Here is a 25,570-nt window from a genome sequence, read left to right on the forward strand (position 1 = left end):
ATCTTTCTGCTTTCAATCCTCCATTGGACATGTTATATGTGAGGTTTCACTCCAATTACCTGGCCATGATCTTTTCTTCTCTTCTTCCTTGGCAACAATTGATTCTTCCATCTTTGTCATGGATATAGGTCTCTGACTTTTTATCAGTATTTGAAAAATCAATTCTGTTTTTTATCCTGATGGTAATTTCTTTAGAAATCAGAGATCAGGGAGTGGCCCTTGAGAAAGTCTCGGGTATGTGTGTGACATGCATGCCCTCTGCTGTTGTATCAGAGCTGTCCCCTGTCCTTGAGACCAGTCATCTGCAGAGGCTCTCTTTGCCATCCTTTTGGTGTGTTTGGTGTCTGGGCTGAATAGGGGCTGGTTTAGCTTGGTGGGATCTGGTGTGCCTGTAAAAGGAGAAATTCATCCTACACAACAAAATGAAGGCCTGTAGCATTCTGTGGTCAGTGGACAGCCTGTGGACAGGGCTTTCTTCTAGTCCCCTATGAGAGAATCTGTTATCTTAAAATAAATCAAGTTGTACTGAGGAACACAGTACCCTATGTGTTCCATGGTTAGAATTTTGTGTTTGCAGGAGAGACAATTAAAGCCCTCACCATCCTGTCTTTGGCCAGTATCTCGGACTTGATGCTCCTGTGCGAGAGCCCCAAATTTCTTTTGCCCCCATCAAATCATCTCCAAGAACACTGACTCTCACTAATGTACAGCCAGAACCCACCATCTTCCCACTGTGTCACCTGGTATTGTCTCTAATCGTGGTTTCCAGGCTGTCTTCACCTGGCTATTTGTTGGTGTTCTCTGCCAGAGAAATACAGTGTTCTTTTGAGTTGATATGCCAAGGCTGCTGTCTAAATCTCCAGGCCTCAAGGCCCTTTTTTGGCATGAACTAGTATGATTCAAATCCCCTGATGGTCAGAATCAATGGAATTGGAGAACGTACTCCTTGTGGGTTCCAGTGTGTGCTCCGATCTTTTGTGGCTTTGTCCATTGCATTGTCTCACTGCCTTCTGAATTACCAACTTCCCACTTTCCCCCTAAACCATGTCTCCAATCTTCCCCCATAGTGTTTGCAACTTATTCTCTCTTTTGCTATGGAGTTTGCTTTGTAGGCTCCAGTTCATTTCTGCCATGTTAAAGTTGATGTGGTAATCTTCCTGTTGTGTTCCTGGCTAAAGACAAGTCTGAGGTTCCCAGACACTACTACAATCTCACTGTCCTGAAAAAGCCCCACAGTATCTTACCCAGCCAAAAGCAAGAATAAATTCTTACCACTTGCCTCATGTGGCAGAATTGTGAAGAGCATTAGCCTACGTTACATCTATCAGTCCCAGAAAGACAAATAACATACAATTTCACTCTCTCATGACTGTCAAGAGACATATGACAAAGCAAGGGAAAAAGGGACAAACAATACGACACTAACCAGGCACACAAAATGTGGTGTTTGTTGAGGTCAGATTGGAGAGAATATGTGTTTATCAAAGAGGACAAAAGATGACATTCTTTTTTGAAAATGAGGCTGAAAGAGAGGGAATGTGAGTTTTCAAGGCATGTCAAATTGTTATCCATTAAATACCGACTTCCTGTCTCCATCAATTTAATTTAATTGTTATTTGAAACACACTCAGCAGACAGCACACACACACACACACACACAAACACACACACACACACACACACACACACACACAGATAAGACAACCAAAAGATGGGGAGGAAGTGAGGAATAGCACTAATGAAGCAAACCCAAAAGAAAAGAACTGAGAGAAAAGGATAAATCCAAGACACATATTCACTCCAAAGGTTAGGTCAGGAAACCTACAAAATCTCAGCTCTGTAGTAGTGACTAAAGCGTTTGAAGCAGTAATCAATCCCCTGTCAACACACAGATGGTGAGGTGCAAATCATTTCCTGTTCAACTCTTCTAGATATTAGGGAAGGCAATGCCATTTTCTTCTCATCGATTCCACAAATGGAGGAGGTGGATGAACTCTAATTTACTAGTATAAAGACCCAACTCAAATAATTTTAGGAAATAAATTATATTCCATTTCAATAATTAAACATAATAAAAATATAAATCTTTCTTTTTCTCTGTCTGTCTTCACCTGCATTTGAAAGGGCCAGCTTGTTTTTGTTTTAATATTTTGTACTGTTGAGGAAGCCAGCCTGTCATCCATAATCTATTTTTGACAGAGTATTCACTGATGCTTTACTTCCATATATGACCTAGTACTCCTCCTAAGATATGCCAGAACTCATCAACACCCATTAGCCAGTTCCCTCATTCCCTGCATGTCTCTCTTTTTCCTTGACTCTCAGCTTGATTCCTCAGAGTTCTGAGTTACTCCTGGTTTGTTTCCTTCTCTGACTTACCCCTTTCAGTTTTTCCTTCTTTCTACTAATGTCCGTGGTGTTCCTCCTAGGGCACATATGAGAGAAGCCATAGGATATTTCCCTTTGTCTCCTTGCCCTTTTCATTTCACAAACCCAGTTCTGTGGCATTCATGTCAGTGCAAGAACCAAGAGTTCATCCTCCCTAATGGTTGTGGAATACTCCGTTGCCAATTTGGACCACACCTTCTTTATCCACTAGTCTTTGCAAAGACATTGCAGCTCAATCCTCAGTTCTGTTCAAGTGAGCCTTGCAGGCCATCGATATAGGCCATTAATTTTCCTTTGATTAAAGAGACTTGGTCAACAGTGTTATACCCATTAACACAGTAGGTAGAGATAATAATGGTAACATGGTGTGCTGTCCATTGCTCCTCCTTAAGGATTAGCTATTATGTATAATGTCACTCTCTCATCCACAGGATGACAAACCTCAGAGAGACGGGATGATATACAAGAGGCCTTGTTGTTTCTGATATATCTAGAAATTTCAGAAGAAATAGGAAAACTTTGCCATCTCTGGAGAAAGGTTGGCCTAAAGATCATATACTGAACTTCATTTTCTTTTCTCTTTGTCTTGAAAGGGGAAGTGGGAAGTGAACACACAAGATAACCTGAGTTCTTGATCAGGTTGAGAGGGTTCTTTTTCTGCTCTTCCCTTGGCTTTCTATCTAAAACCATAGGATTAAAAGGTCTTGAGAGAGTAATTGCTGTTTCAGTGAATCCCACTTCTGTGATGTCACCAAGCTTTGAGCTCATAGCAACCTCTCCTCCCCAAAGCACTCCTGATCACTACACTTGGCTGGAGCAGTCATGGGTGGGCCAAGAAAATCCCAAGCCCACCCCAACCATGGGACCTGCTTTTGTCTCTCAGCAAGGCAGTTTGTGAAGCGAATCAGTGTCACCTTCTGTATGCTGAATTCACAGATTTTGCTCGTTACTGTTACCACCACCCCTCTAAACTCCAGAGAAAAGCAAGGAACCATCATTCCAACTTACCCACAATAGGGCAAGAAAGAATCATGCATCAAACAATGAATAAGGAAAGGAACTCCACATCCTGCACATGGCTATGATCCTCCCCCCAATTAGGGTGTTTCTGTCCAGGAAAAGCGCCACCCAAAAAAAGCTCCAAGGGAATACCTGGAAACATGTCTGGAGTCTTCAACAGCGAGGACAGGAGTAACCCCATTTTCTCCAGACCTTATGCCAAATGGTCTCCAAATTTTTAAAACTGTCCAAGCATTAAATGTCGACTGTAAACCCTGGACCTTGGTGGGCTCTGGTGTGCCTGTGAAAGAAGACATTCAACCAACTCAACAGAATGAAGGCCTATAGAAGGCTCTAGTCGGGAGAAAAAATGTCGGCAGGGCTTTCTTCTAGTCCCCTCAGGAGTCTGTTTCTGGGACAAAGCAACTTGGACTAAGAAAAGCAGTCCCAAATGTGTTCCACGATTGGGACTTCGTGTTTGCATGTTCAGCAGCTAATGTCCTCACCGTCCTATCTTTGGCCAGTCGTTTCATCTTTATGCTGATGGTGCAAAAGCCCAAAATTTAATGTGCCCACTTTGAGTCATCTCCACGAACACTACCTGTCATGGATGCACTGTCAGAAACCACCATCTTCCCACTGTGTCTCCTGGTATTGTCTCTGATCATAGTTTCCAGGCTGTCTGCACCTTGTTGCTTGTTGGTGTACTCTTTAGGAGAAACAGAGTGTTCTCTCCAGTCGATGGCTGCAAAGCCTGCGGATTGAAATCTCCGGGTATCATTATCCTTTGTTGGCAAGAACTCATGCCATTTGGAACCTCTGCTGGTCGCAGCCACTGGCACTGAGAAACATGCTCCTTGTGGGTTTCCAGTGTGTTCCTCTCTCCTGTAACTTTGTCCTTTGCATTGGCTCACTGCTCTCTGTAGCACCAAATGCACACGTCTCCTCTAAACCATGTCTCCAGGCTTCCCCCAAAGTATCTGTGACTTCTGTTCTCTTTTGCTGTGGAGTTTGCTTTGTAGGCTTCAGGTCCATTTCCACCATGTTGTACCTGATGTGGAAATAAATCAGTTGTGGTCCTGGCTAAAGACAAGCCTGGAGTTCCCAGACACTACTACCATCTCACTTTCCTTCAAGACCACCACCGAATCTTACCAATAAATAAGCAAAAATGAATTCTCGCAACTTGCCTCATATGGCAGAATTGTGGAGAGCATTGGCGTATGTCATATCTATCAGTCTCAGAAACACAAATAACAGGATTTCACTCTCATGGTAGTCAAGGTACCTGTGAAAATCAAGGGGAAAGGGGACAAACACTATGACTCTAACCGGACACCCAAAATTTGGTGTTTGATTGAATGCAGGATAGTGAGATCACGTGTTTATAAAAGAGGACTAAATGGGACGTTCTTTGCAGGAAATGGGGCTGAAAGTGATGGAATGTGGGCTTTCATGGCATATCAAATTGAATTGCTATTCATAAAAGTCCAACTTCCTATCTCTTGAAATTTCATTATAAGTGTTATGTGAAACACAAACAGACAATACACACAGACAAAACAGACACACATACACTCTCACACACACAGATATGACACACAAAAGAGGGGGAAGAAGTGAGGATTCAGACTAAAGGAAGCAAACTCCAAAAAAAAAATATCATAAAGGGGAAAGGCACAGAGAATCTGAGTCAGAAAACACCGAAAATGAGAATGTTAACTCCTAACCTATCAAGAATTGGTTCAAGTATTTAGGACTAAATTCTCCCGTCACTGCAAACAAATAGTTGGAATGGATGAAAATTTAGGAAAAAAAGCAAAAAAATAAAGCAAAAAAGGTCAACAATAAAACAACAGAAACAAAACAAGCTCGACCTTATGTTGGCCATAGGAGATCTCCTTCGACGATAAAGATACACATAGTTTGAAAGTGAAAGTATTGGGAAGACATAGGTTATGCAATTGGCAAAGAGAATAGAGCCGAAGTGATTGTTCCTATGGCAGATAGAGAGATTTTATGCCTTCGAGGGAGAAAAGATTATCGGAAGGAGTTTTGCCTTGATGGAGCATCAAATCATCAGAAACTTGGAAGAATTGCCAACATATACACCACTAACATGGGCGTATCTAAATTTTGGAAGCATATGAACAGGAAGGAAGGGAGATGGGGACCACAATTTAATATCGTTGGAAACTACGATATCCACTTTCAGCCCAGGACAGATCATCCAGATGGAAAGGTGTTAAGGAATAATAGACGTCATCCTGTTTGAGTTTGGGAAAATATGCTTAAGATTGTGTTCCTGAAAACCATAAGAGAAGGTCTTCCCAAGGGTAGACCTAACATTGTCTATCATAGATCCTGTGCTGGAGTCCAAATCCAGTTGTAATTAATAGAAGAAAATTCAAATCCTATCTTGGAAATTATGACCACGAAAATATGATAATGGAAAGAAATCACTTAGGAATGGGAAACACAGCCAGACACTAATATGTGGAAAACACAACACACTCCCGGACTAGCAGTGAGTCAAAGAGGGGCAAGCAAAAGGAAAATCAGAAAGTACCTTGAACAAAGGAAAGTCAAGAAACATATGGGATGATTCCAAAGTATTTTATGGGGAAAGAATATATGGTTAAATGCGTTTATTTCGAAAAATTAAAAACACCGAAAAAAAGCCTTCTAGCCGACAGCATAAGAAACTAGAAAAAGATGAAACAAACCCCAAAGTGAACAAATAAAAGACATAATATATATGATCATTGAAACAAAAGAAATACAAACAAAGCAATAGGAAAAAATCAGGAGAACTCTCACGTCAGTTTTGAAAACTTTAACAAACTGGAGGAGCCATTACCTGGATTCAACAGGGAAACAAGGATATAGTTGAAAGTATGAGACTACATGACAATTTATCGAAAGAAAAAAAAATAACCTAAAAGACCCATTAAACAATTATGACAGCAAATCCAAGAACTGTGAGATAAGGATAAAATGCAAGACACATCAACTCCCAAGATTGGGTCAGGAAACCTAGAAAATCTGAGCTCTCTACTAGTGACTAAAGTGTTTGAAGCAGTAATCAAACACCTCTCCAAAACAGAAGGTCAAATCCAAATCATTTTCCTGGTCAGCTCACCTAGACATTTAATGAAAGCAATGTCGTTTCTTCTCAGTGATACCAGAAATAGAGGAGGCGGGTAGACTCTAATTTACAAGGATAAAGACCCAATTCAGATAAGGACGTAATCAGAAACAAATTCCATACTGTTTTAATAAGAAAGGATAATAAAAATAAAATTATTTCCTTTTCTCTGTGTTCACCTCCTTTTCAAAGGGCGAGTTTGTTTTTATTTTATTTTATTTTATTTTATTTTATTTTATTTTATTTTATTTTATTTTATTTTATTTTATTTTTTATGTTGAGGAAGCCAGCTTCTCATCCATCATCTGTTTTGACAGAGTATTCACGGATGCTTTAGTTCCATATACGACCTAGTGCTCCTCCTAATATATGGCACAACTCCTCAACACCCATTAGCCAGTTCCCTCATTTCTTGCATGTCTCTCTTTTCTCTAACCTTCAGTTTGGTTCCTCAGAGACCTGAGTCACTCCTGGTTTGTCTCCTTCTCTGACTTCTTACCCTTCAGTTTTTCCTTCTTTCTACTAAGGCCCATGGTATTCGTCCTGGGGTATATATGAGAAAAGCCATATAATATTTCAATTTGTCTGCTTGCCTTTTTCATTTCACATCACCCAGTCGTGTGGCATTCATGTCAGTGAAAGGAGCAGTGGTTTATTTTCTCTGATGCCTGAGGAATACTCTGTTGCCAATACGGATCACACTTTCTTTATCCACTAGTCTTTGCAAGGGCATTGCAGCTCCATCCACACTTCTGCTCGAGTGGGCATTGATATAGTTCATTCCTTTTCCTCTGATTAAGAGACTTCGTTAACATGGCTATACCCATTACCGCAGTAGGTAGAGTTAACTAATGATAACAAGGAGTGCTCTCCAGGGCTTCTCCGTAAGGGTAGATACTATGTAGAATTCCACTCTCCTTGAAGAATTTGCAAAGGTGTTTAAAGTAAAAACTGGTAGACAGAGCCCTAATCCCTTATGACTCCTGTTTCAGAACACTGGGTGCTAAGGACACAGACAGCACAATACATTTATTCCCTAACATTTTTTCTTGAAAAGGGACTTTCCATCCCTTAGTCACTAACCCATATGGAGAAGTATCTGAGAAAACACTCTCTAAACCACAGGACGACAAACCTCAAAGAGAGCTGTTGATGCCCAAGAGGCCCCACTGTTTCTTGAGATCTTCAGAAATTACAGTTGAAATAGGAAAACCCTGCCATATCTGGAGAAATGTTGGCCAAACGGATGGTATACTGAATGTCATTTTCTTTTTTCTTTGTATAAAAAGGCAAAGTGGGAAATTAACACACAAGATGACCGAGTTTTTGATCAATCTCAGAGGGCTCCTTTTCTATCCTTCGCGGAGCTTCATACCTAAAGCCATTGGACTCAAAGGTCATGAGAGAGGGACTGCTGTTTCAGTGAAACCAACTTCTTTGATGTCGCCAAGTTTGAGATTAGCAACCACTCCTCTCCAAACCATGCCTGATCACGGCACTTGGCTGGAGTAGTCATGGGTGGACCAAGAGTATCCCAAGCCCTCTCCAACTTCTGGAGCTGTCTGGGTCTCTCACCAAGGCAGTTTGTGAAGCGAGTCGGTGTCACCTTCCCCATGGCCGAATTTGTAGTCTTTGGTCATGACTGTCAGCACCAGCCCTCTGGACTCCGGAGAAAGGCAGGAATCCACCATTCCATCTTACCCATGATAGGCCAAGTAAGAGTCAGGCGTCAAACAATGACTGAGGGGAGGAACTCCACACTGAACACATGGCTATTGTTCTCCCTCCCCATCAGGGCACTTCTGACCAGGAAAATGGTCACCCAAGGAAAGCTCCCAGGTAACACCCACAACCATGCCAAAAACATGTCTGGAGTCTTCAATAGAAAGGACATGAGTATCCCTAGCATCTCAAGATATTGGGCCATAATGGCCTCCCGTTCTTTAGAAGTGAACAAGCACCAAAGGCAGACTCATCACTTGAAATCCTGAGGCCCAGGAAAGACTCATGTACTTGGATTTCACAGGAGCAAGTGAGAAGCATGCTGGAAGAGACCCATAGACCATGTGAATTCATCTGAAAGACTTTCGTCCCCATTTGAAGATAACAACGTGTATCTCCACAGGGATGCATTGAAGAGTATTCAAATGTTGAAGAACCTTGAGCATTTCCACAGTTTGGCGCAGCTATCTTCTTGGAAAATGAATGGAGATGTGGCAGCACAAGCCTTCCTTAATGCTTTCATGATTATTCCCCAAGTGGTAACATATCATGCGATAAGCAAACAGTGCCTCTTGTGGTAGTGGGCATGTTCTAATGGAGCGAGGAAAGGATGACAATGTGTCAACAAGGGGGCATTACAGCCGGACAGACATCAGATGCTACAGGTTGGTGAGGCGATCCAGAAAGACAGAGAACAGGAGAACGAACAAGGAAGCTAAGAGTGACAGTCTGGCATTTTAGAATGTGGGATGTTCTTTGTACCTGGCAGCATTCCACTGGGACCTAAATCCAAATTAAATAAACCATTCTCTGGACCCAGTCAATTTTTTTAACAGTTTTTGTTTTTATTTTTATCAAAATATGGGCATGCACATATTTGGTAGAGAAACAGAGATATCACAATTGGGGGTGGAGCTGGAGAGATAGAAGCAGAATTGCCTCTGAGCAGGAACTTGAGACCAAGATCGATGCAATGACCCTGGGATCATTAGTTGAGCTGAAGGCTGACACTGAACTGATGGACACACCACAGGACCCAATTTTTGTCTTGTGAATACCTCCTAGTTCTAGACAAGAACAGCTGCACTGCCATTGCTCAGAAATGGAGGGGATACGGTATTTAGAGTTGGCAGGTGTTGTTTGCTCTATCTGACCTGCTTCTAAACCTGGTATAGCTTTTAGTCTTGAAGTCAGTGACTTGGCTATGGACAAACTACTCTCCCAAGCATATTTGGGTAAGAGAATTCCCCCATTGCTAGGTTTTCCAGGGGGAACGACACTATGTTTTCTGGGACTCTGCTTCCGTTGATGGTGATGGGGCACCTCTGTGCCTCTGAATCAGGATCTCTGTTTCGGCTCCCAGATGAGGGACACTTTCAGCACTGATTTCTCAAAGAAATGTTCAGCCATCTTTATTTATCTCACTCTTAGTTCTCCTACAATAGGAATCTTTGCATTCCTTGGAGTTGATGACTTCTCTAAGCTCATTGTCATGTTCCATCATTATAATTTGATCCTCTGCTTCTGCCAGGTATATCGACTTTGCATCCAGTCTGCTACCCATCTTTCATCAAGGCCTCATTATTTTATTTTTTTAATCTCTTTTATTTCTGTGGTTTGAGACTCCCCAATGACTTCTATGTTTTTCTGATGAACAGTGAGTATCCTGAATGCCGCTTTCCATCCTCCCTTGGTCCTGTTACATGTACTGGTTTCACTTCGATTGCTTGGCCTTCATCATTTCTTGTTCTATTTCTTCGGTAGCAATTCATTCTTCCATATTTGAATTGCAATTAGGTCTCTCTCTTCTTCTCTGTATTCGAAAAACCGATTCTTTTTTCTAACCTGAAGGAAATTTTTTTGGAAGAAGAGATCATGGAGTGGCCAAGGGATGGCCTAAGAGGGAGTCTCTATTGTTTGTGGCATGAATGCCCTCTGCTGTTGTGTTGTGGCTCTCCCCTGTCATTGAGGCTAGTCATCTGCAGAGGCTCTCCTTGCCTGCAGTTTTGATTACCTAGTGTCTGGGTTGAATACAGTGAGGTTTATCTTGGTGGGCACTTGTGTGCATGTGAAAGGAGACCTTTAAACAACTCAACAGAATGAAGGTTGCAGAATGCTTTGCTCATGAGAGAGCATGTGGGCAGGGCTTTCTTCTATTCCCCTACAAGAGAGTCTGTTCTCCTCGAACTAAGCAACTTGGGTGAGGAAGGCAGTCCCCCCTGTGTTTGACTGTTGGGACCTCGTATTTGAAGGTTAGGCAGTAATGTGCTCACAGTCCTATATTTGGCCAGTAGCTTCGTCTTTATGCTGCTTTTGTGAGAGCCCAAAATTTCTTATGCTCCCATTGAGTGTTCTGTACGAACACTGCCTCTCACACATGCACTGTCAGAACACACCATCTTCCCATTGTGTCTCTTGGTATTGTCTTTTTTCATGGTTTCCAGGCTGTCTGCACCTGGTTGCTTCTTGCTTGTTGGTGTCCTCTCAAAGAGAAACACAGTGTTATCTCGAGTTGATGTCTGCAAAGCTGGCAAATCTGAAATCTCCGGCTCTCAAAACCCTCTGTTGTCAAGAACTCATGCCATTTGGAACCTCTGCTGTTCACAGCCAATAGCATTGGGAAACATGCTCCTTCTGGGTTCCCAGTGTTCTCCACTCTCCTATAACTTTGTCTTTTGCATTGTCTCACAGCCCTCTGAAGCACCAACCGCCCACTTTTCCCATAAACCATGTTTCCAATCTTGCAACTTATTCTCTCTTTTGCTATGGAGTTTGCTTTGTAGGCACCAGGTCCATTACTGCCATGTTGAAGTTGATGTGGTAATATTCCTGTTGTGTTCCTGGCTAAAGACAAGTCTGGAGTTCCCAGACACTACTACCATCTCACTGTCCTGCAAAGCCCCACAGAATCTTACCCAGCCATAAGCAAGAATGAATTCTTGCCACTTGCCTCATGTGGCAGAATTGTGGAGAACATTAGCCTATGTCACATCTATCAGTGCCAGAAAGACAAATAACATACGATTTCACTCTCTCCTGGTAGTCAAGAGAAATATGAAAAAAAAAAAAAAACAAGGAAAAAGGGGACAAAGAATACGACTCTCACCAGGCACCCAAAATTTGGAGTTTGTTTGTAGACAGGTTAGTGATATCACGTGTTTATAAAAGAGGACTAAATTGGACATTATTTGTAGGAAATGTGGCTGAAAGTGATGGAATGTGAGTTTTTAAGGCATATCAAATTAAATTGCTATCCAAAGAAGACTGACTTCTATCTCTTGAAATTTCAAATTATGTGTTATGTGAAACACAGAGACAATACTCACACACACAGATAAGACACACAAAAGATGAGTAGGAAGTGAGGAATCGCACTAAAGGATGGAAACCCCAAATAAAATACTACAAAGTAGAAGTCACAGAGAATCCACATCAGAAACCAACCGAAATGAGAAAGATAAGTCCTTACCTATGAATAGTTAGTTCAAGTATTCAGGACTAAGTTCTCGTACCACTAGAAACAGATTGCTGGGCTGGATAATTAAAAATAAAAAGGGCAAAAAATTCCAATCAGAAAAGGTAAAAAACACAACAAGCTCAACCTTTTGTTGCCCATAGGAGATTTCCTTCTAATATAAAGATATGCATAGCTCGAAAGTGAGGGAATGGGGAAGGCATAGGTTATGCAATTGTCAAGGAGAAGAGAGTCAATGTGATTGTGCCTATAGCAGATAGAGAGATTTTATTCCTTCGAGAAACAAAAGGTTACTGGAAGGTGTATTTTTTTGGTGGATTATCAAAACGTAAGAAACTTGGAAGAACTGCCAACATATACACCACCAACATGGGTAAATTTAATGTTGAAAGCATGTGAAAAGAAAGGAAGGGAGTTGTGTAACTCCATCCAATATATTTGAAGACTAGGATGTCCACTTTTTGCATAGGATAGATCATCCAGAAGGAAAGGTAGTAAATATCAACAGACATCATCATGGGCTCTCTAGACACCTTGAATTTTGGGGAAGAATGCATAAGTTGTGTCTCTCGTGATCATAACAAAAGTTTATCCCAAGGGCAGACTTAATATTGTCTATCACAGATCCTGTGCTGGAGTCCAAAACAAGTCCTAAATAATGGAAGAAAATTCAAATCCTATCTTGTATACTTATGACCACGATGGTATGAAAATGGAAAGAAATCACTCTCCAAAGGTAAATACAGCCAGGCACTAATAGGTGAAAAACACAACACACTCATGAACAACTAATGAATCAAAAAAAGGAAATTGAAAGGAAAATCAGAAAGTGCCATCAACAATGGAAAGTAAAAAAAACAAAAAAAATGGGATGATGCCTAAACATATTATGAAGAAAATATATAAGGTTAAACACATGTATTTCAAGCAATTAAAAGCACAGGAAAAAAGCAACCTACCTTGATGTCATAAGGAACTGGAAAAGGACAAACAAACTCCAAAGCTAACAGACAAAATGATATAATACAAATGTTCATTGAAATAAAAGAAATACAAACAAATCATGAGGAAAAAGTGAGAGAACTCACATGTCAGTTTTGAAAACTCACAAACTGAAGAAGCCATTACCTGGATAAAACATGGAGACAAGCACACAGTTGGAAGTTTGTGACCACATGACCCTGATAGAAGGGGGAAAAAAATAACCTAAAGGACCCATCTGTAGAATTATGTCAGCAAATCCAAGAACTGAGAGAAAAGAGAAATTCCAAGAAACATATCAACTCCCAAGATTATGTCAGAATTCCTACATAATCTGAACTTCCTACTAGTGGCTAAGGCATTTGAAGCAGTAATCAAACACCTGCCAACACACAGAAGGCCAGATCCAAATCATTTTCCTGGTCAACTCACCTAGACATTTAATGAAGACAAGGTCGTTTCATTTCATCAATTCCAGAAATGGAGGAGGGATGTATATTCTAATTTAAAAGTATAAAGACCCAATTCAGATAAGGATATTATAGGAACCAAATTCCATGCCATTTTAATAAGTAAAGATAATAAATATATACTCCATTCCTTTTCTCTGTCTTCAACTGCTTTGAAAGGGCCAGTTTGTTTTTATGTTAATTTTTTTTTGTTACGTTGAGGAATCCAGCCAGTCATCCATCATAGCTTATTGACAGATTAGTCGCTGATGCCTTAGTTTCATATACGACCTAGTGTTCATCCTAAGCTATAACACAGCTCTTTTTCCCCCTTTTTTAAAAATTCATTTATTTTCAGCATAATAGTATCATTATTTTTTTTCTTTATAATTTAGTTATTTTTAGAATAATAGTATCATTATTTTTTCACCACACCCAGTTCTCCATGCAACCCATGCCTTCTATAATTCCCACCACCTGGTACCCCAACCTCCCACCCCCTGCCACTTCAAACCCCTCATATTGTTTTTCAGAGTCCATATTCTCTCATGATTCACCTCCCATTCCAAATCCCCAGCTCCCTTCTAACTCCAATGTCCTCCATGCTATTTGTTATGCTCCACAAATAAGTGAAACCATATGATAATTGACTCTCTCTGCTTGACTTATCTCACTCAGCATAAGCTCTTTCAGTCCCGTCCATGTTGGTACAAAAGTTGGGTATTCATCCTTCCTGATGGAGGCATAATACTCCATAGTGTATATGGACCACATCTTCTTTATCCATTCATCCATGGAGGGGCATCTTGGTTCTTTCCACAGTTTGGCGACCATGGCCATTGCTGCTATAAACATTGGGGTACAGATGGCATTTCTTTTCACTACATCTGCATCTTTGGGGTAAATACCCAGTAGTGCCATTGCAGAGTCATAGGGAAGTTCTAATTTAATTTCTTGAGGAATCTCCATACTTTCTCCAAAGAGGCTGCACCAACTTGCATTCCCACCAACAGTGTAAGATGGTTCCCCTTTCTCCACATCCCCTCCAACACATGTTGTTTTCTGTCTTGCTAATTTTGGCCATTCTAACTGGTGAAAGGTGATATCTCAATGTAGTTTTAATTTGAATTTATCTCATAGCTAGTTATGATGAACATTTATTCATGTGTCTGATAGCCATTTGCATGTCTTCATTGGAGAAGTGTCTGTTCATATCTTCTGCCCATTTTTTGATATGATTGTCTGTTTGTGTGTGTGGAGTTTTAGAAGTTCATTATAGATCCTGGATATCAACCTTTTGTCTGTACTGTCATTTGCACATACCGTCTCCCATTCCGTGGGTTGCCTCTTTGTTTTCTTGACTGTTCCCTTTGCTGTGCAGAAGCTTCCGATTTTGATGAAGTCGCAAAAGTTCATGTTTGCTTTTGTTTCCTTTGCCTTTGGAGATATATCTTGAAAGAAGTTTCTGTGCCTGATATCAAAGAGATCACTTCCTATGTTCTCTAGGTTTCTGATGGACCCCTGTCTCACGTTGAAGTGTTTTATCCATTTTTTTTTAAAGGCAGAGAATTTGTGTTGTTATTTATTCTGGTGGGAAGTTACATAGTTTGCTTAAAGACTATAAATTGTTTCAGCAATGGTACATTTTTTTTCAAGATTTTATTTATTTGACAGAGATAGAGAGAGAGAGAGATCACAAGTAGGCAGAGGGGCAGGCAGAGAGAGAGGAGGAAGCAAGCTCCCCTCTGAGCAGAGAGCCGACGTGGGGCTCGATTCCAGGACCCTGGGATCATGACCTGAGCTGAAGGCAGAGGCTTTAACCTACTGAGCCACCCAGGCACCCCTGCAATGGTTTACATTTTTATCTGATTTATTTCAGAAATTTTAAGAGTGCTACAGATAGTCACATATAAATGCACTCTAGTAATATGACTCTTTTGGGAAATGTTTTATCAGAATTATAGAATGTTGTAAAAACTATATTCTTTTTTTTATTATTAATTTTTTATTTTTTTATAAACATGTATTTTTATCACCAGGGGTACAGGTCTGTGAATCACCAGGTTTACACACTTCATAGCATTCACCAAAGCACATACCCTCCCCAATGTCCATAATCCCACCCCCTTCTCCCAAACCCCCTCCCCCCAGCAGCCCTCAGTTTGTTTTGTGAGATTAAGAATCACTTATGGTTTGTCTCCCTCTCAATCCCATCTTGTTTCATTTATTCTTCTCCTACCCACTTAAGCCACAATGTCGCATCACCACTTCCTCATATCAAAGAGATCATATGATAGTTGTCTTTCGTCATATGGATTCCCACAATATGTGCCTCGGGAGGAATATCTTGGCCCTTAGTAAAGGAAGGGAAAACTGAAGGGCAAGAAGTCAGAGAATGAATCCCACCAGCAGTGACTCTGAGAACCAAGCTGAGGGTGACAGAAAAGAGAACTGTTAAAGGGGTGTTCAGGAGTTGTGGCATATATTAGGAGGAGCACTGAGACGTACATGCAACTAAAGCATCCCTGAATACTCTGTCAAAAACGGATATTGGATGATAGGCGGGCTTTCTCAACACAATAGCAACAACAACAACAAAAATTCAAAAGAAAACAGCCTGGCCCTTTCACAACCAAAGGAAGTCACATGGAGAAAAGGAAAGCATAATATTGTTTATTATCTTTCCTTATTGAAATGACATGGGATTGCTTTACTAAAATGTCCTTCTCTGAATTGTGTCTTCATCCTTGTGACTTATAGTCTACCCGCCTCTTCCATCTCTGGAATCGATGAGAGGACATGCCAATGCCTTCGCTAAATACCTAGAGTGGCCCAGTAAAATGACTTGGACCTGGCCTTCTGTGTGTTAGCAGGTGTTGGATTACTGATTCAAACTCTTCAGTCACTATTAGAGTGCTGAGATTTTGTAGGTTTCCTGACCTAATCTTGGGAGTTGCTATGTGTCTGATAATTTATCCTCTTCTCTCAGGTCTTGGATTTGCTAGCACAAATGTGTGGATGTGTCTCTTAGTTTATTTTTTTTCTTTTCAACCAGTCCTCAGATTGTTTTACACTTTCAGCTGTTTTCTTGTCTCCCTGTTTTATCCCAGTAATGGCTTCTGCTGTTTCTTCATGATTAAGACACTGAATTGTGAGACCTCCTGATTTTTTTTCCTATTGGTTTGTTTGTATTTCCTTTATTTCGATAACTATATGTATGATTTCATTTTTTCTGTTAACTTTGGAATTTGGTTCTTCTTCTTATTTCTTCTGCATCAAGGTAGGTTGCTTTATTTTTTTTTTTTTGGTGTTTTTAAATTTGGAAATGCATGCATTAACAATATATGGTTTCCCCATAAAATGTTTTGGCATCACCCCATAAGTTTCTTGACATTCCTTTGTTTATGTCTCTTTGTGCTTTTACTTTGGAATTTCTTTCTTGCATTCTTTGCTAGTTTGTGACATGTTGTGTTTTCCAACTTTTAGTGTCTGGCTGTTTGTCCAATTTGAAAGTGATATCTTCCCGTTATCAAACCTTCATAATCATAAGTGCACAGGATAGGTTTTGACTTCTCTTCCATTAATTACCCCTGGATTTTGACTCCAGCTCATGATCTGTGATATAGATACTTTTGTCTACCTTTGGGAAGAACATATCTTATGCTCCTCAGATACGCAATCTTACTCATGGATCCCCAATGCTCAGGAGGTCTAGAGAGCCAATGTGGACATCTGTTATTTCTTACCACCTTTCCATCCAGATGATCTGTGCTGTGCTTAACGTGGATATTATAGTCCCCAACAATATTGGATTAAAGTCCCCATCTCCCTTCCTCTCTATTCACATGCTTCCAACGTTTAGATACAGCAGTGTCCTGGTATATATGTTGGCAGTTCTTCCAGGTATCTGATGTTTTGATGCTCCATCATGAAAAAACACCTTTCACACTCTTTTGTCTCTCAAAGGCATTAAATCACACTGGATGACTTAGGCACAATCACTTTGGCTCTCTTCACCTTGGCAAGAGCGTAACCTTCGTTTCCAAATTTCTTTACTTTCAAGCTATGTGTATCATTTTAGTCAAAGGAAATCTCCTATGGGCAACAGAGGTCGAGTTTGTTTAATATTTGTTGTTTTCTGATGGATCTTTTATCGTTGTTGTTTTTGTTTCATTTTATTTTATTTTGTTTTGTTTTATTTTATTTTATTTTATTTTATTTTATTGTTTGTAATTACAAACACACCTACAAAAAGTTTGTTGGACGGGAGACTTTTATCCTGAATGCTGAATGAATTATTGTTAGTTAAGAAGTTAACTTTCTCATTTCAGTTGACTTCTGACTTGAATTCTCTGTGCCTTTCCCTTTTATGGTATTTTCTTTGGGGATGCTTCATTAGTGCGATTTTTCACTTCCTCCCCCTCTTTCGCGTGTCTTCTCTGTGTGTGTGTTCGTGTGTGTGTGCATGTGCATGTCTTAATGTGTGTGTGGTCTGTGTGTGTTTCACACAAAACTTATAATTAAATTTCAAGAGTTAGGAATTGGGTCTCTTAAGGTTAGCAATTCAATTTGACATGCCTTGAAAACTCACACTTTATCCGTTTCAAGAACATCTTCTGCAAGGAATGTAATCATTTGTACTCTACCATAAGCACGTATTCTCACAAAACTGCCTTCAAACAAACACCACATATTGTGTGCTCATTAGAATCGTATTGTTTGTCCCTATACCTTTTGATTTTTTGTATGTTTCTTGACTGTCTTGAGGGATTGAAATCGTCTGTTTGTTTTCTTTCTGAGAATGATAGATATGACAGAGTAATAAGCTCACTGCAAGCCTATCACATGAGACATGTGGAAGAATTCATTATTGCTTAAGTCTCAGTAAGAATTTGCGGTGACATGGAGGGCAGTGAGATGGTAGGAGTGTCTAATAACCTCGTGCTTGTCTTCAGTCATGAAGGCAAAAGGAAGATGACAACAATAACAAAAGCGGGGTGGAATTTGACCTGAAGCCTACACAGTAAACTCCACAGAGTAAGAGATCAGAGGTCACAGAAACTATGGGGGAAGTTTGGAGACATGGCTCATGGGAGATTTGGGTGGTTCATGCATCAGAAGGCAGTGATCCCATGCAAAGGACAAAGGCACAAAAGAACAGCGCACACTGAGAACCCTCAAGGAACCTGTTTCCCAGTGCATTCGGCTGTGATGAACAGAGGGTCTGAGTTCTTGTCAACACAATTCTTGAGGGCTGGAGTTTTCAGATCAGCAGGCTTGGCAGAAATCGACTGGAAAGAACACCGTGTTTTTCTTGCAGGGGACACCAACAAGCAACCAGGTGCAGACAGCCTGGAGACAATGATCAGAAACAATACCAGGAGATGTAGTTGGTGGAGAGTGGGTCCTGGCAGTGCATCCGTGAAAGGCAGTGTTTGTGGAAATGATTCAATGTGTGCATAAGAAATGTTCCACTCTCAAACCAGTAGCAACAGGACCGAGCTACTGGCCGAGACAGGATGGTGAGACATTTGCTGCCTACCATGCCAACACGAAAACCCAACCATGGAACACTTGGAGGACTGCCTTCCTCAGTCCAAGATGCTTAGTCCAAGGAGAACACATTCTCCCATAGGGGACAAGAAGAATGCCTTGACCACATGCTCTCTTCTGAACATAGCATTCTGCAGGCCTGCATTCTATTGGATTGTGGAATGTCTCCTTTCACACGCACACCAGATCCTACTAAGTGAAACCTCAGCATATTCACCCCGGGCCCCAAACACACCAAACACCAGGCAAGGAGGGCCCTTGCAGTTGACTGGTCTCAAGGACAGTGTCAGCCACAACACAACAGCAGATAGCATGCATCATACACACACACACACACACACACACACACACACACACACACAAACACACATACACACACAAACCCATCATCCTTAAGGGCCAGCAATAGGTCACTCCCGGATTTCCTCTTCTTAACGACATTCACCTCATGATGGAAAAACAATGAGCTTTCAGAATACGGAGTGGAAGTCAGAGACTTATATCCAAGGCAAAGATGGAAGAATCCACTAATGCCAAGGTAAAAGAACAAGATGATCACGGCTAGGCAATCAGAGAGAAACTTCTACATAGAACACGCCCGATGGGGTATAGAAATCAGCGTACACTTACTGTACATTAGAAAACATAGAAGATATCAGAAAGCCTCGAACCACAGAGATAAACTGATAAAGATAGATGAACCTAAAGAGCTCCTGAAGAGAAGATTGGTAGGAGACTGGATGCAAAGTCCGGGAACATGGCAGAAGTAGAGGATCCAATTAGTGACCTGGAAGAACTAGTCTAGAAAATAAGGAAGCAAATTCTAAAAGAGAAGGAAAAATGACGGGACATGACAATGAGCTTAGGGAATCATCATTTCCAGGAATTGAAGGTGGTGCCTCTTGTAGGAGAAGTAAGAGTGAGTGAAAGAAAGAGGGCTTAACATGGATTTGAGAAATCGGGGCTGAAAATGACCCTCATCTGGTAGCACAAACAGAGGTCCACAGTCAGAGGCACAGAGGACTCCCATCACCTTCCACAGAAGCAGAGCACCAAAGACAGAGTGTCATTTCACCCTGCAAAATCTAAGCATGGAGGAATTCACGTTAGCAAATAGGTATGGAAGAATACTTTGTCCATAGCCCAGTCACTGACTTCAAGAGGAAATTCTATACCAGCACTCAAAGAAAGCCAGATAGCTCAAGCAACACCAGCCCAGGCCAAAACCCTTATCGCCTGCATTTCTGAACAGCGGTTCTTGTCTAAAATAACGAGCTTCTCAGAGGTCAATGGTTGGGTCCCAGGAGGTGTCAATCAGTTCAGAGGCAGCCTTCAGATCAACTCATGATTCTAGGGTCTTGGCAATGACTGTGGTCTCAGGTTCTCTGCTCAGGGGAAAGTAAGCTTCTCCCTCGCCAGCTCTACCCCCTGATTGTGAACTCTCGGTCTCTCTGTCTAATAAGTGCAAGCGCATCGTTTGACAAGATAACAAAAACAAAACCAGGCACAATTATTGACTGGGGGCAGAGGATGATTTACTGAATTTGGACCAAGGTTCCTATGGATAGCAGCTAGGGACAGAGAACCTCCCACCATCCTAAAATACCATACCTTCGCTCAGAGCTCCAATGTTCCTTCTCCTGTTCTTTGTCTTCCTGGATCTCCTCACCAACCTGAAGCATCCGCTGTGTGTTACGCTGTACTGACCCCTTGTTGACACATGTTCATTCTCTTCTGGCTCCATTATAACATGCCCATCTTCTACAACAGGCACTGTTTGCTTATCACATGACATCATTTGGCTGAGGGTCATGAGAGGTAGAAGGCAGGCTTGTGCTGCCACATCTACATGAAGTTCCACAGGGGTAGCTGCTCCACGCTGAGGGAGTGCTCAAGGTTCTTCCGCATTCGAATCCTCTTCAATGCGTCCTTTTGGACATACAAGTTGTCTTCCTGAAACGTGCACGGAAGTCTTTGAGCTATGGGTCCCTTTCAAAATGCTCTCCGTTTGCTCTTGTGGACTCCAAGTACATGAGTCCAACCTGGACCTAAGTTTCTACACCTAAGATGTAGAAACTGCCTTTGATGCTTGGTCATTTTTGAAGATTGGGAGGCCTTGTTGGCAGCATTTCTGGAGAGGCTCGTCGTAATCGTGTCCTACCTGTTGAAGACTGCACACATGTCTTTGGCACGGTTGCGGGTGTTCAGATTTTTTTCCTTAGGTGGGCCTTCTCCTGTTCAGAAGCTCCGTGATTGTGTAGGAGGGCCTTATCCTTGTGCCAGGCTCATATTTCCTCCCCTGAGGATTTGCTTGAGGCCTGATTGTTTCTTGGCCTGTTGTGGTTAAGATGGAATGGTGGATGCGTGTCTTTCTCTGGAGGCCAGAGGTCTGGTGCTGATAATCACGACCAAACACTATGAATTGGGCCATGTAAAAGGTGACTCCAACTCGCTTCTAAAACTGCCTTGGTGAGAAACCCAGAAAGCTCCAGTGGTTTGGGACGGACTAGGGTGCTCTTGGCCCACCCACGAATGCTCTAGCTACGTGTAGTGATCAGACGTGATGTAATGAGGAGTGGTTTCTATGATCTTAAAGCATTGTGACATCACAAATGCTGGCTTCACTGAAGCAGCTGTCCCTCTCCCATGAACTTGGTGTCCTAAGGCTTTAGGTAGGAAGACCCCGAAGGACAGAACAAGAGCCCTCTGAGTCTGATCAAGAACTCCGGTTGTCTTGTGGGTTAGTGTCCCACTTCCCCTTTCTGGAAAAAGGAGAAAGAAAATGATGTTCACTATACCTTCCTTTAGGCCAACATTTTCCCAGAGACGGCAAGGTGTCCTATTTCCACTCCAATTTCTATAGATCTCAAGAAACGGTGAGGCCTCATGGTAATCAACAACTCTCCTGGGGTTGGTAATCCTGTTTGTGAGAGCATCCTTCTCAGCGTCTTTTGCCAATGGCTCAGTGATGATAAGGGACGGAAAGTCCCCTTTCAAGTAAAAAGGTGAGGGTATAGATAGATGGTGCTGTCTGTGGTCTCATATCTTAGTTTTCTGAAACACACGGCTAATGGTTTAAGGCTCTGTCTACCTGGCTTTCCCTTATACAGCTTTGCAAATTCTTAGAGGAGAGTGTCATTCTGCATCAGGGTAAACCTAAGGAAGCGGCCCGTACCACACCCGTTGTCATTATTAGTTGTCCTTGTTGCGGTAATGGGTATAATCATGTTGACCATGTCTCTTTATTCAGAAGGATAGGTGTGGCTAATATCGATGGCTTGCAAGGCCCATTTGAGCAGACCTTTGCATTGAGCCACAACACCCTTGCAAGGAGTAGTGGATAAGGAAGGCTTGGTCCATTTTGGCTAGACAGTATTCCTCGGCCACCGAAGAGAATGAACGCCCTGGAACTTGCCTTGACATGAATGTCCCATGCCTGGCTGATGTGAAATGAAAAGGCAAGCAGAAAAAGGGAAATATCACATGGCATCCTACAATATGTGCCTCATAAGGAATACCGTGGCACTTTGTCCTCTTCAATAAACACGTATTCTCATAAAATTGCCTTCACACAATCACCACGATTGGCTGCCTCATTAGTGTCGTATTGTTTGTCCCTATACCCCTTACTTTATCACATGTTTCTTGACTGTCATGAGGGAGTGAAATCATTTGTTTGTTGTCTTTCTGAGAATGATAGATGTGACAAGCCCAATGCTCTCCACAACACTGCCACATGAGGCAAGTGGAGGAATTCATTCTTTCTTATGTCTCAGTAAGAATTTGTGGTTACATGGAGGACAGTGAGATGGTAAGTGTCTAATAACCTCGTGCTTGTCTTCAGCCAAGTGGGCAACAGGAAGATGATCACAGCAACTGCAACGAAGTGGAAATGGACAGGAAGCCTACAAGGTAAACTCGACAAAGAAGAAATGTAGTCGCAGAGACTAAGGGAGAAGGTTGGAGACATGGCTTATAGGAGTTCGTTGGTTCATGCATCAGATGGCAGTGATCCCTTGCAAAGGAAAAAAGCACAGGAGAGCACGACATGCTGGAAAACCACAAGGCACCTGTTTCCCAGTGCCATTGGCTGTGACAAGAAGAGGGTCTGAAGGGCACGAGTTCTTGACAACACAAGTCTTGAGTGCTGGAGTTTTCAAATCAGCAGGCTTGGCAAATATAAACTCAAAAGAACTCCGTGTTTTTTTTGCATAGGTCACCAACAAGCAACCATGTGCAGACAACCTGGAGGCCATGATCAGTGACAATACCAGGACACGCAGTGGGAAGATGGTGGGTCCTGGCAGTTGCTTCCATGAGAGGCAGTGCTCGTGGAGTTGTCTCAATGGGAGCATAAGAAATATTGGGCTCCCACATGAGGAGCATCAAGACCGCTCTACTGGCCAATACAGGATGGTGAGGACATTAGCTGCCTAATCTGCCCACACGAAATCCCAACCGTGGAACACTTGAGGGACAGCCTTCCTCACTCCAAGTTGTTTAGTCCAAGGAGAACTGACTCTCCCATGGGGGACAAGAAGAATGCCTTGACCACATGATCTCTTCTGAACACAGCATTCTGTAGGCCAGCGTTCTGATGAGTTTGTGGAATGTCTCCTTTCACAGGCACACCAGAGCCCAAATGGTAAACCTCAGCATATTCAGCCCAGGCCCCAAACACACCAAATGCCAGGCAAGAAGAGCCACTGCATTGGCTGTTCTCAAGGACAGCGTCAGCCACAACACAAACATCAGATGGAATGCATGCCACACACGCACACACACACACACGCACACACACACACACGACAAAACTTAAGGGCCCGCCCTTGGTCACTCAATGATCTCTTCTACCTAAATAAATTACCCACAGGATATAAAACAGAATAAGTATTTCGAATACTGAGAGGAGATAGAGAACTAGATCTAATACAAGGTGGAAGTATCAATAGATGCCGAGGAAAAAGAACAAGAAATGATCATGGATAGGAAATCAGAGTGAAGCTTCTACATATAATACACCCGATTGGGTTTGAAAACTGCGGCCTGGATCCTCCCTATACATCAGAAAACATAGAAGATGTCAGAGAGTTTCGACCACAGAGATAAATCTGATAAAGATAAAAGAACCTAAAGAGTTCCTGAAAAGAAGATTGTAGGAGACTTTATGCAAAGACTGGGAACACGGCAGAAGTAGAGGATCCAATTAGTGACCTGGAAGAACAAGCATAGAAAATAAGGAAACAAATTCTTAGAGAGAAGGAAGAATGATGGAACATGACAAAGAGCTTAGGGAATCATCATCCAAAAAGAAAGGAAATAGGTGACGTGTGTAAGATAATTAAGAGTGAGAGAAATAAAAGAGGCCTCAACATGGATTTGAGAATCGCGGCTGTCAATGACCCTCATCTGGGAGCTGAAACAGAGGTCCAGAATCAGAGGCACAGAGGACTCCCATCACCTTCCACAGAAGCAGAGCACCAAAAGACATAGTGTCCTTCCCCCTGGAAAATCTAGTCATGGAGGTATTCTCTTTAGGCAACTAGGCATCGGAGAATAGTTCGTCCATAGCACAGTCACTGATTTCAAGAGGAAAATCTATACCAGCACTCAAAGCAGGCCAGAAGCTCAAGCAACACCCGATTAAGACAAAATCTTTATCCCCTGCATTTCTGAACAATGAAAGAGCAGCGGCTCTTGTCTAGAACCAGGAGGTATTCAGAAGTCAAAGGTTGGGTCCCGTGTTGTGTCCATCAGTTCAGAGGCGGCCTTCAGATCAACTCATGATTCCAGGGTCTTGGCTATAACTCTGAATATGACTTTTATGTGACTTTTATATGAAATTAGATGACTATAAGATAAATAAAAAATGGATTAAAAAATAAAAATATAATTTCTTTACCTGTAGGAATAGCATTGTTTGGGAAAAGAAGATTACCTTGAAGTTTAACTATATATGAACATTCGAAAATAAAAATGAAAAAGGAATACACTAGACTAAACTAACCAAATTTTTTAAAAAATTAGAATGGAAAAGTAAAAAATGTGTATGTATCAAAAAGTTCAGGTTAAAAGGTTAATATGGATTTGATATTCTGGACATCTCAGTTTGAAGGTAAATATGTTAAAAAATTATCTATATAATACAAATCAACCAGAATAGTGGGAATAAGTCAATAATAAAAGTTGTATCTATGATGTAGCAGTGGTGGTTCTCTTGTAGTCTTTTTTGTTTTTTTCCTGGTTGTTTTTCTGAGGCAGAGGCCTGTCAAGTGGGTTTCAGTCAATGATACTCCCTGATGTAAATCCTCCCACCCCTCTCAAGAGGATGGGCTCTGAGGAATCCTGTTTTTTCAGGTCTTTATTCTTTGGAGGTTTTTATGTTTTTTTAGTTTTTTTTTTTTTCTCTTGCCTAGACTGCTTTTGAAGATTTTTGGAGATGAAAGCAAACTGCACCCTTATCTCTCTCTCAGAGATAATCCTCAGTCTTCTCTACTGTGGGTGCTGTAGAGCTCATATAAATTCGCCCCTGCCTGCTGCCAGGGCAAATTTTGAGTCGTAGTCCCAGGGAGCACAGAGTCTTCTGCTTGTACCCAAAGCATTGCAGCAGTGTCTGTCTAGGCAGCTCCTGACCATCAGAGAGGTTCCTATTGCCATCCCACACTGAGATTTTCATGCTGGCCCTGGCTGGGAGTGCCTGATCTTTCTCTGTCTAAGAGTTCTGGGCTTGCAAGCACTCTCTCAGGGGAGGGTGTGGGTCATGCTTGTCTCAGGCTCTGATAGAAGGGTGCGTGTCCGAGAGCATGAGCCTGGGCCTTCACGCACCTCTCTCAGGAGAGTGTGTGGGGTGCACGC

The sequence above is a fragment of the Mustela nivalis genome (genome assembly GCF_964662115.1).
Source record: "Mustela nivalis genome assembly, chromosome: Y".
Lineage (NCBI taxonomy): Eukaryota > Metazoa > Chordata > Mammalia > Carnivora > Mustelidae > Mustela > Mustela nivalis.